General features: G+C 40.7%; 3 non-coding genes across 3 annotated transcripts; all 3 read right to left on the bottom strand.

Moving 5' to 3' along the window:
- Positions 1-2,176: 2,176 nt before the first annotated feature.
- On the bottom strand, positions 2,177-2,279 carry LOC149834704 (small nucleolar RNA snoR97). Its single transcript, XR_016432888.1, has one exon. It is a non-coding gene; the product is annotated as a small nucleolar RNA snoR97 (small nucleolar RNA).
- Positions 2,280-10,332: 8,053 nt separating this feature from the next.
- On the bottom strand, positions 10,333-10,428 carry LOC149834703 (small nucleolar RNA snR60/Z15/Z230/Z193/J17). The gene has a single exon (XR_016432897.1). It is a non-coding gene; the product is annotated as a small nucleolar RNA snR60/Z15/Z230/Z193/J17 (small nucleolar RNA).
- Positions 10,429-10,939: 511 nt separating this feature from the next.
- LOC149834702 (small nucleolar RNA Z43) lies at positions 10,940-11,034 on the bottom strand. Its single transcript, XR_016432894.1, has one exon. It is a non-coding gene; the product is annotated as a small nucleolar RNA Z43 (small nucleolar RNA).
- Between the last annotated feature and the right edge of the window lie 851 nt (positions 11,035-11,885).

The raw sequence follows: 11,885 nt of genomic DNA, 5'->3' as shown, positions 1-11,885 counted from the left end.
ATCTTGCGATATTTTGAAAATCTCCAGAGAAATTTCCGTTTTAAACTTTCAGGCAATCTCAAGATATTATCGCAAGATTTTTAATAAATGTCGCCATATTTGTCACTATGCTCGGACCCATTAACCCAAGTCTACAATTTTTTTTTACCACCCAGGTGGTATCCCATGTGGTAAGCAGGGTCATATGTCAAGCTAAAGGACCAGGATCGAACCCCTCTTCCACATGTGGGGGGCTGTTGTTCTGGTAGGAGTCCACCTAACACCAGCTTGCCTTTCAAAAAAAAGTCTTTTTTTTTGTGTGTGGTTGGGCAGGCCATTACTTGTTTATTAGAAAAAATCAGAAAAATATTTGTATAACTTTACATACTGAACCCAGTCCGGCTTCATATTAACTGTCATGATCAATAATGGCCTTAATTGGCCACCACCTTGTTGTATTCACATGTAGCCAACATATTGGCCTCATGCCCAAGATCTTGGTCTGTTCATACACGGGTTGGGTAAAGGGCTGATCTACAAGAAAAAGCTCTTTTATTGGCATGTAAGTAAAAGAGCATTTTCACTGGCGTTAGATGTATTGCACCGGTATAATAAACTTATTCTGGCACTCACAAAAAGTACACCAATAAAAAAAAATTTGACACAACAAAAAGTGCTCCATAAAAGAGTTTTTACTAACACATAACAATTGCACCAGTAAAAAAAATGCATTTAAAAAAACTCACTTGTTTGCGGGCGCTTTTTCTCTTTATCATCTCTGGGCCACCTGCCTCTCTCTCTAACCATCACCACAGAAAACTCTGCCTCTCTCCTTCTCTTTCTAACTGCCTAACACCATCGGCAAAATCCTACCAGTGTCTTTTGCTCCCATCGAAATCCGTTTTAAGATCCTTCGTTCCTGACGGCTTCCTCACCCAAGTTACGCCAAATCTGAATATGTATGTTTTAGATTTTAAGAGTTTTGAATTATAACCTATTTTTTAAATTTATTAAATAATTGCATGCTAAATCTATTTTTTTTAAATACACTTTATATTTTAAAGGTTTTGCATTATAATTACTATTTTTATAATTTATTGAATGAATGCATTTTAAATAAGATTTTTATGTATGCTTTAAATTTTAGAGTTTTGAATTATAATGTATATTTTGATAATTTATCAAGTGAATGCAAGATAATCTATTTTTTTTCTCTCATGTATGCTTTATATTCTAGGTATTATGCATTTTAATTACCAATTTTATAGTTTATTGAATAAATTCATGTTAAATTTGTTTTTTTTTCTCAAATATGCTTTAGATTTTAAGAGTTTTGCATTATAATCGCTATTTTTGCAATTTAATGATTGAAGGCATACAAGATCAACCTGATTTTTTTATATATAGTTTAAGTTTTAAGAATTTTATATTTTAATCATTATTTTTGCAATTTAATAATTGAATACATGCTTTAAGAGTTTTATATACTAATTACTAATTTAAAATTTTATTTAATGAATGCAAAATTAATCTAGTTTTGTTTTCAAGTATGATTTAAATTTTAATAATTTTATATTTTAATTTATAATTTATATATTTATTTAGTAATTACATGATTAATCTAATTTTTTATTTAAATATGATTTAGATTTTAAAGGTTTAAATTTTAATTGCTAATTTAAAATTTTATTTAATGAATACATAATCTATTTTTTTTCAGACTTAGATTTTAAAGATTTTACAATTTAATTGCTAATCTATTACTTATTTAGTAAAGCTAAATCCAATTTTTTTCTAAGCACGATTTAGATTTTAGATGTAGAAGTGTTATGCATCGCATATATGACTTAAATTTTACATTTTAATCTATTTGTTTGTAATTAATTTAATATATATGTATCTTTGTAACTAAATTGTTAAGAGTTTTTAATTAACTTAATATATATATATATATATAATATTTTAATATCTGAAGTGTCTACACATTATGGACGATCTGAAATTTGGTAGGGGTCTGACTAACACAACTTGCCTTTATAAAAAAAAGGAAGTCTTCCATGTTCAAGCTGTGTAGCAAATTGTCTTTAATCCTGTAAACCCCTTTCAAATCTGAAATTCAACACTCCCCTGGGATATTTGTAAAGTGGCCATACAAACAGCTACCACAGTCAACAGAGATGTGGCCAGCAAAGTTTTGGAATTTTGTGCTGTTGTTTAACTCCATTCTCAGGGACGGTGAGAAGAAGCTGATCACAACACAAAATCTATGAGTTCTTCAGCCTCAGAGTCCAGGTTCATGGGACACGGGATATTTAAACTCAATAATATAATGTGAAATATAAACCACTCAAAGGGGCAAGTTTGGAAGAGAAAAAGATGTAGAAAAAGTGATGCAAAATGAAAAATTTGTACAGATTTTCCGACTTCCAAACAAGAGTCCTTTTCGCTGAGAGAGTTTTTCTAAAAAGTACACTTTTTGATAGAAGACATTCCTCCTCGAGGGGTGATGGAGAAATATTTTCTACCAAGGAAAAAATTATTTTTACACTCACCACCCATCTCACTACATCTCATCACACACCATATCACCATCACCACCACCATCCATCTCAGCACCACCCGCCTCCTCCTCTTTCTCATTTTTTTACATTTTCTCACTCTATGTTTCTAATGTTACACAAACAAGCCAAAAACTTTCTTTTTCTTTTGGAGAACTTGTATAAAAAACTCTAGTAGGCAAAACTTTTTTTTTCTTATGAGTTTCCCTCTCTTACAAACATGCCCAAAATGTCACTAATTCATAGAATTTTTTTGTTTCCATTCATTTTCACGTACTATCAGCCTATCAACAAGTCCTTTTAATATTGCAATAACCCCAAAAAAAAATCATACAAACAGGTGATGGAAGATCTGCCTCAATACTGAGGTGGTATCCCATGTGGTAAGCGTGGGGTCCTGTGCAAAGCTGAAGGCCCAGGTTCGAATCCCTCTGCCACATGGGGTTTGGTCCTGTGCAAAGCTGAAGGCCCAGGTGCTAATCCCTCTGCCACATGGGGCTTAAGAGATATCTGGTAGGGGTCTGCCTAACCCCAGCTTGCCTTTAAAAAAAAAAAAAATCTGACTCAGTCAGGATCCAAGATATCGCAGAACTACAGTGACAACTCCAAGTAGGTTCTCCTTGATATTAAGGACTTGGAACCACTACAGCTCAAAATATGGACTGATTCATCATCGGCCACTTAACAAGAAAATTGCTAAGACTCAAATATCAGAGAAGGAAATAACTTCATATAAATTGGAGAAAACACAATTCTTTCAACAAGAGAACAGCTATAAGCTTCCCATGAAATTTAAAGTTTCTTACAAGATCATTGTGGCCAACACCTTGTCCCTGTCCCAGTTCAATGCCTTCAATTCCTTTCAAATATCAACAATTAAACACTGCGTTTTCATGAGATAGGTCACAAAAAGCTATCACTTCAAAAGAAATACATGCAGAAGCTAGAGCAACTACATGATAGAGTCATTTGCAAGAACAAATGACTGAATCAGAAGAACAGAACACAAAAATCCAAATACCGAAACAACTTAAAGAAAGAAACCCATTGGGAAGAACTAAAGATATCTAAGAAATGGCTTCAGTATGGATCCAAATGTAACCATAGGGGTCAGTGGCTACTCCAAGTAGGTTCTCCTTGTAATCAAGGACTTGGAACCACTGGGCCTCAAAATCGTATCAATCATCATCAGCCCCCAACCATCAAGTCGACCAATACAGATTACACAACCCAAAGTAAGCTTGAACACTTAAGGCAGGTCTTCTAGCACACATTCTCAAAAGATAATGTATTATCGATGTGGTACAATACTTACAATATTGCAGGTAATGTGAATACATAACCTAATAAAGGGAAGTGTAATCACAACCTTCAAGGAGGTTATCATTTGAAGTATGCAACTTGTTCATCACATGACTAAACAAAACCATAACCACAACCTTCAAAAGAACAAACTAAAAAAATTTGATAAATCTAATGAACACAACAAAAAAGAAAAAAATCTAAAATCATGACTTTCCTAGCCATCTCAAACAAAAGAAAATGAAGACCTGGTTTTCAACAAGTTTTCAACAAAAAGGAAAAGAAAGATTCTCACAAGGTACAAGATTATATCAATCATCAAATTTCAGGTTCATTATCATCCCTTTCCTTCATAGTAAAATTGTACAAAACCATATATATAACAAAACAATGCCTTTAAAATAAAGTATTCTCACTGTTCCCTTGCGACTTACAGTGTACAGTTGCGCTTAGAGTATGTTTTGCTTTTGTTGAGTCTGATGTAAGCTGCCCGGTTCAGGTGAATCAATACCTCGAAGGGGCAGCCCGTATACTTGAACTGTAATAGCCTGCGGGCAAAATTGTGAATGAAGTAAATGCGTTGAGCTTTCTTTTGTTCACCCTCGTTGTGATTGCTTCTTGTGATTGCAATTTCTCTCCCTATATTCTCTCTTGCTCTCTTACACTCTGATTACAAGCTTCCGCGACCGGCAAGCGAGCTGACGAGTAGGCTTACGGCGGTGAGGAAGGACCGTCGCGTCGCGCTGGCCCATTGAAGGAAATAAGTCTGTGACAAGTGGTACCAGAGCTTGTTCTCGTGCTGGGGAAGGGACTCCGGAGTCGGTGTCGACAGACACGCCGACAGGCAACGATTTGTGAGCAAGACATCGTGGCGCCTTATCAACATTTGCGCAACACCAAAGGCAAGACAGTTGCCGAAGCTGAAGAGATGAGTTCACCTCGGGGCCAAGAAGAGTTGGCTGCAACTGTTAACAAGTTGGTGGAAGATGTGACTTCGCATGATGAAGCGATTTCACGTGCATGTGAATCATTTAATGGATTGAATGATATGGTGGCGAGCCTGCAAGAGTAGGTGAACTTACTAATGGGACAAGTCACTTCATTGACGACTACAGTGACCGATCTTGAGTTGAGGAACCGTACGTTGCAGCGGACGGTGACCCTAAATGGCGGAAATGGTGAGAGACCATCAAGGATTGATGTACCTAGACCCGCAAAATTCAACGGTTCTCGCGACAGCAAGGCCATTGAGAACTTCTTGTTCCAAGTAGAAGACTACTTGGATATCCAGAATGTGACCCTCAAAGATCTGAGGATCAAGGCTGCAGCCGCTTTACTTGATGGGGATGCTATCGCTTGGTGGAGGCAAAAGCGCAATGACATGAAGAGGGGTCAATGTGTGATAGACACATTTGATGACTTTAAAGTAGAGTTGCGCAACTACTTCATGCCAAGAAATGCGCAGAGACAGGCTTACCGAATGGTTCGTGAGCTCAAACACACTGGTTCGTTGCAAGACTATGTCAGAACATTCCAGAAGCTTATGCTGGAGATACCTAACATGCCAGAAGACGACATGCTCAACTAGTTCATTGTGGGACTTCAACCATGGGCACAGGCTGAAGTGGAAATGAGCAACCCCCGTATTTTGGAAGATGCATATGTGGCGGCAGAGCGCTTAGTTGACACTCAGCGCAAGCCTTTCACCCCATCAACCAAAGTTGGGAAGAAGCCTGACCACAGAGGCAAGAAGGATGAGCAGCGCAATGATAAAGGTGAGGCGTCGACACGCCATCAATCCGAAAATAAACAGAACTTCACAAAGCATAACACCAGCAACAAGGGTGCGGTTGTGACATGTTGGTTCTGCGGCGATAGACATATCGCCAGGCAGTGCCCAAAACGCCTTGTAAAGGACGACGGGCAAGCCAATGCTGCACGGGAAGAATGTAGCGATACTGAATGCAGTGACACTGAGACCATGCAACCAAGAATGGGGGTCATGCGATCGATTAACACAGCTAGAAGTTGCGCAACTAAGAACATGCAGGTCAGTAAGGAACTTATGTACGTAGAAGTCATTATGAATGGAAAGTCTACTTCAGCAATGGTAGACTCGAGGGCCACACACAACTTTGTCTCGCAGGAAGAGGCACAGCGGTTGGGCTTGAAAAACTGGGCCAAAGCAGAGGACTATCAAAATAGTAAACTCTGAGGCCAAGCCCATCCTTGGTGAAACAAGAGATGTGGCTACTCAAGTGGGGAGTTGGGTCGGCATAGCCAACTTCTCTGTGGTGTCCCTGGACGATTTCAAGGTGATTCTGGGTATGGAGTTTCTGCGAAGCCAGAATGTTATGATGCTGCCAAAGTTTAACACGTTGACGATCATGGGGTCAGACCTGTTACACAAAGTGCAGTGCATTACGCAAAAAGGCAAGTCTTCAGTGTTATCGGCAATGCAACTGAAGAAGGGTGTCAAGCATGAGGAGCAGACATTCTTAGTTGTAGTGCGTGCAGATGAAGGGAAGGTAGAAGCAGCAGTGTCGCCGACCCTAGCCCCACTATTGGAGGAGTTTCGGGGGGTGATGCCCCCGGAATTGCCAAAGCGTCTTCCGCCAAGACGCGAGGTCGACCACAAGAATGAGTTGACCCTGGGAGCGAAGCCTCCTGCAATGGTTCCATACTGTATGGGGCCAGCTGAGCTGAAAGAGCTGCGCAGGCAGCTAGACGAGATGTTGGACGCAGGCATTGTTCGTCCATCAAAAGCCCCATTTGGTGCCCCGGTCCTTTTCCAGATGAAACATGATGGCTCTAAACGGTTATGTGTGGATTACCATGCCTTGAACAAGATCACGGTGAAGAACAAGTACTCATTGTCATTGATAGCGGACTTGTTCGATCAGCTAGGCAGTGCCCATATTTTTTCCAAGCTAGATCTGTGATCGGGTTACTGGCAGGTGAGGATTGCCGAAGGTGATGAGCCGAAAACAACTTGTGTCACCCGCTATGGTGCTTACGAATTTCTAGTAATGTTATTCGGGTTGACAAATGCTCCAGCCACGTTCACGACTTTAATGAACCAGATCTTCTACCCTTACTTAGACAAGTTTGTGGTAGTCTACCTGGATGATATCGTGATCTACAACAGCAACATGGAGGAACATGTCGAGCACTTGCGAACAGTGTTTCAAGTGCTGAAGGAGAATGACCTCTGTGTCAAACGAGAGAAGTGTCTCTTCGGGCAGGAGGAGATCAGCTTCCTTGGCCACGTTGTGGGGCGTGGTGTGTTGCGTATGGATGGACAGAAGATAAGGGCCATCCAGGAATGGGTTCCGCCAAGCAAAGTGCCAGAATTGCGGTCATTCCTTGGTTTGACAAACTATTATCGGCATTTCATTGAAGGTTATTCCCTCGTTGTTGCACCCCTCACAGATTTGTTAAAAAAGAACCGGGTATGACTCTGGACAGGAGCGTGCCAAGATGCCTTCGATGGCTTGAAGAAAGCCTTAGTGAGGGAGTCAGTGCTGTGACTGTCTGATCATTCGAGACCCTTTAAAGTCCACACTGATGCCACAGACTTTGTCATTGGCGGAGTTATTATGTAAGATGGTCATCCGATCGCATATGAAAGTCGTAAGCTGAAGGATGCAGAGAGGCGTTACACCGTGCACGAACATGAGATGACCGTCATTGTGTATTGCCTCAGGACCTGGCAGCACTACCTTTTGGGTGTCGAGTTCGTCGTCAAGACGGACAATGTGGCCACGAGCTATTTTGAGACACAAAAGAAGTTGACGCCTAAACAAGCTCGATGGCAGATGTTTTTAGCTGAGTTTGACTTTGCCTTGAAGTACAAGGTTGGAAAGACCAATGTTGTGGCAAATGCCCTGAGCCGTAGGGCTGAACTGGCAGCTGCGCGTGCGGAGTCTTCTGAAGTGCATTTGGAGGGTGCATTGTTTAGCCGCATCCGCGAGAGTACGCAGCAGGATCCGACCGCACAACACCTTGTTTCTCTAGCGCAGGCAGGGAAGGCTCGCCGATTTTGGCTACAGGATGGCCTCCTCATAACAAAAGGGGGATGCATCTTTATACTACGGTGGGGAAGCCTTCGCCGAGAGCTACTCAAGGAGTGACATGATATACTATGGGCCGGCCATCCTGGTCAGGAACGGACCTTAGCACTCCTTGAGCGCGGCTACTATTGGCCGCAGATGAGAGACGACGTTGAGGGGTATGTGCGGACATGCCTCATCTGTCAACAAGATAAGAGGACAAACCATAAGGCTGCCAGTCTCCTTGAGCCTCTACCAATTCTAGAACGTCCTTGGGATAGCATCTTCATGGACTTTATTGTTAGTCTGCCAAAGGTAGAGGGCCTCAGTTCTATTTTAGTTGTGGTGGATCGTTTCTCAAAGTATGCCATCTTCATCCCAGCTTTCAAGGAGTGCCCTGCAGAGAAGACTGTAGAGTTGTTCGTAAGGCATGTGGTGAAGCACTGGGGCATACCAAAAAGCATTGTGAGTGATCGTGATGCTCGCTTCACGGGCAAGTTCTGGCGTGAAGTATTTCGGCAAATTGGCTCTGAGTTGTTGTTTTCAACAAGCTTCCATCCACAGACAGATGGGCAGACAGAGCGTATCAACGGGATACTGGAGTAGTACCTTAGGCACTTTGTTAGTGCCAATCAGAAAAATTGGGTGAAGCTCCTTGATGTGGCACAGTTTTGTTATAATCTGCAGAAGAGCGAGTCTTCAGGCCACAGTCCGTTCAAGATAGCCACGGGGCAGCAGCCACTGACCCCGCACACTCTTGCCACACAGGAAAAGGGAAGGTCATCATTTGCCTATCAGTTTGTTTACGACTGGCACGAGCAAAATGAGTTAGCGAAGGCATTCTTACACAAAGCGACAAAGAGAATGAAGAAGTGGGCAAACAAACACTGTCGGCCCGCAGGGGACCAAGTGTTGGTGAAGTTATATTTTGGTCTCACAGGCATCTTCCGTAGGCGGCACCGCGGACTACTCAGAAAGTATGAGGGACCCTTCACCATCACAAAGAAGGTGGGCAAGCTGGCATACAAGCTGGAGTTGCCCCCAGACTTCAAGGTGCACCCGGTGTTCCACATGTGCAACCTCAAGCAGTTCCATCCAGATGATGGAGACCCGGAACGCAGTGTGCCGCAACGCGCTCCCATCATGCAGAGGGCTCCGGCAGCACAACGGGCCGAAAAGCACATCAGTCAGATCCTTCGCCACAAGGTCAACTACTTGAGACAAGCGAAGAAATACTTGGTGCAGTGGGAGGAAACAGCGGAACCAACGTGAGAGCCTGCATTTCGAATGAACAACCGCTACCCGACTGAAGTCAGGGCCTACCACGAAACAGATGGCGCCGAGGACGGCGCATGATTTGAAGGGGGGAACATGTTCCCTTGCGACTTACAGTGTACAATTGCGCTTAGAGTCTATTTTGCTTTTATTGAGTTTGATGTAAGCTGCCCGGTTCAGGTGAATCAATACCCCGAAGGGGCAGCCCGTATACTTGAACTTTAATAGCCTGCGGGCAAAATTGTGAATGAAGTAAATGCGTTGAGCTTTCTTTTGTTCACCCTCGTTGTGATTGCTTCTTGTGATTGCAATTTCTCTCCCTCTATTCTCTCTTGCTCTTTTGCACTCTGATTACAAGCTTCCGCGACCGGTAAGCGAGCTGACGAGTAGGCTTGCGGCGGTGAGGAAGGACCGTCGCGCCGCGCTGGCCCATTGAAGGAAATAGGCCCGTGACACTCACCATGGTAGGGAAAATCTTGCATTACTTTTCCCATGTCCAATCTAAACTGATTTCAAGCATCACTTTCTTCTAGTGAAGAGACTAGGATGAATGCACACATTAGTGTTAGAAATTGAGGCAAACTTGTCAGTGCCAAAATTTTCAAAGAAATTGAGCTTCCCCACATGTCCAAGAATTGCAACCACTACAACCAACATGTACATGAACAATAAAAAAAAATGCTGATCTCGTTTCCTTACAAGTGGCTGGATGATAGAACACGATGAACCCTTATAACCACTATAAAGAAAAGGAGATCACATTCAAGCGGAACAAACAAACATTGCATCTAATCAGCATTAGTGTTAGAAATTGAGGCAAACTTGTCAGTGCCAAAATTTTCAAAGAAATTGAGATTCCCCACATGTCCAAGAATTGCAACCACTACAACCAACATGTACATGAACGATACAAAAAATGCTGATCTCGTTTCCTTACAAGTGGCTGGATGATAGAACACGATGAACCCTTATAACCACTATAAAGAAAAGGAGATCACATTCAAGCGGAACAAACAAACATTGCATCTAATCAGCACAAGTGTATGAAGCTTCTTTAAAATAGATAACAATTACAGTTGAAATTATAATTTAAAATAGATAAATTTTCAAGAAAGTTAAAGCAACTCAAAAAGGAGAGCAAATCGGGACAGATGAAAAGAGAACTGTTTAGTCATCAGATACGAGCCAAAGATGTGAAGTGTAATCACAACCTTAAGGAGGTTATCATTTGAACTATGCTAACTGTTCATCACATGACTAAACAAAATCATAATCTCGACAAATAACACCCCAAAAGAACAAAAAAACCAAAAATAATTGATGAACTTTTTATAAAGCAACACAAAAGGAAAAAAATCAAAAGCCATACGCTGGTTATCCAACAAAAACAAAAATTCAAAAATCTGGTTTCAACCAAAGCTTTTGGCATCATCCAAACATTCCCTGAAAAGGAAAAGAAAAATTCTCAAAAAGAAGGCAGAAAGATTATATCATCAAAGTTCAGGCTCATTAACAACAATAGGAATCATGAAAACTTTTTTTTTTCTTCTGAAATAAAGAAACTAGCAAGCCCATAGTCACGCCTTATAATCAAGAAAAAAGAGTGAAAACGTGAGAGGAAAAAACCTAGCATTTTTTACACCTCAGGAGATTAAATGTGATCCACATGAGTGCATTCCGACATATGCTTGTCATTTTAGATGTACATCATCAGCCGTCAAATCACATACACAAACATAGACATACACAGATACATTGTGCATGAATCACATAGGACTCAGAATATGGGTGGTGATATATCAGAATGGTCATCAAGGCGTGATTGCCATTATGATGAATGAGAGAGTGTATATTAAGAGACACATTCATGATGGCATGCATAGCCATTACCCCAACAAACATCAACCAAAACTAACAAATCAATCATTACTACATTCTCTACCACTAGTAAACTCAACTTCAAAGACTATTTCCTTGATTTTGCGTGTTCTGGAACCAAATGACCAAAATTTTGAAATAATTTCATTATTGAGATTTTGGACACCTTCGCATGGCACCTCACAACATACGATAGATTCAATTGTAGAAGGATGATCTACATATGGAGAGAGTGCAAGGAAGAATGAAAAGGAGAAATATGAGGAAGAGATGACAAGAAGGAAAACAAAGACGTTAAAATTGGTCCACAAAGCGATCATTTCCCAAATGAATCGAATCAGATATTTACAAAATTTAAAATAAATATATAAAATCCAAGCAAAGAAATATAACTGCAGAAAATTTTATAATTATAAGAAAATTGCCACAATTATGAAAAACAACACAAACAGGGAAGCAGATGTTATTTATTATGATTTTGTAAAAACAAAGAAATTAGAGAAATGACCGATTATGAGGGGTTTTGAGCTTTGTAGAAGGTTTTACTTCCGATGATTTGAACATGAAAAAACAACAGTAATGAAGATCTTAAAGAATGCAGTCACCAGATCTCGCTTTCGATCCCGACGGAAGGAAAAAATAAATCAAAACAATGCTCAAATTATCAAAAATAACCCGACCAGCCGTTTCTCCCCTCCATTTTTAGGCTTACAGACAAATTCCGATCAGTTTAAGAAGGAATCAGTCAAATTTCAGAGCGATCCCTAGTATTCAAGTAAGAATCAATCGATTTTAAGGGATCACTCCTCGACACCCTATAATCGGCGCATTTTTACCGTCG

Source organism: Nuphar pumila, chromosome 6 (assembly GCF_984573655.1).
Source record: "Nuphar pumila chromosome 6, dmNupPumi1.hap1.1, whole genome shotgun sequence".
In the NCBI taxonomy this organism is placed as follows: domain Eukaryota; kingdom Viridiplantae; phylum Streptophyta; class Magnoliopsida; order Nymphaeales; family Nymphaeaceae; genus Nuphar; species Nuphar pumila.
The sequence above is the reverse complement of the archived record's forward strand: the minus strand, read 5'-3'. Positions and strand labels throughout refer to the sequence as shown.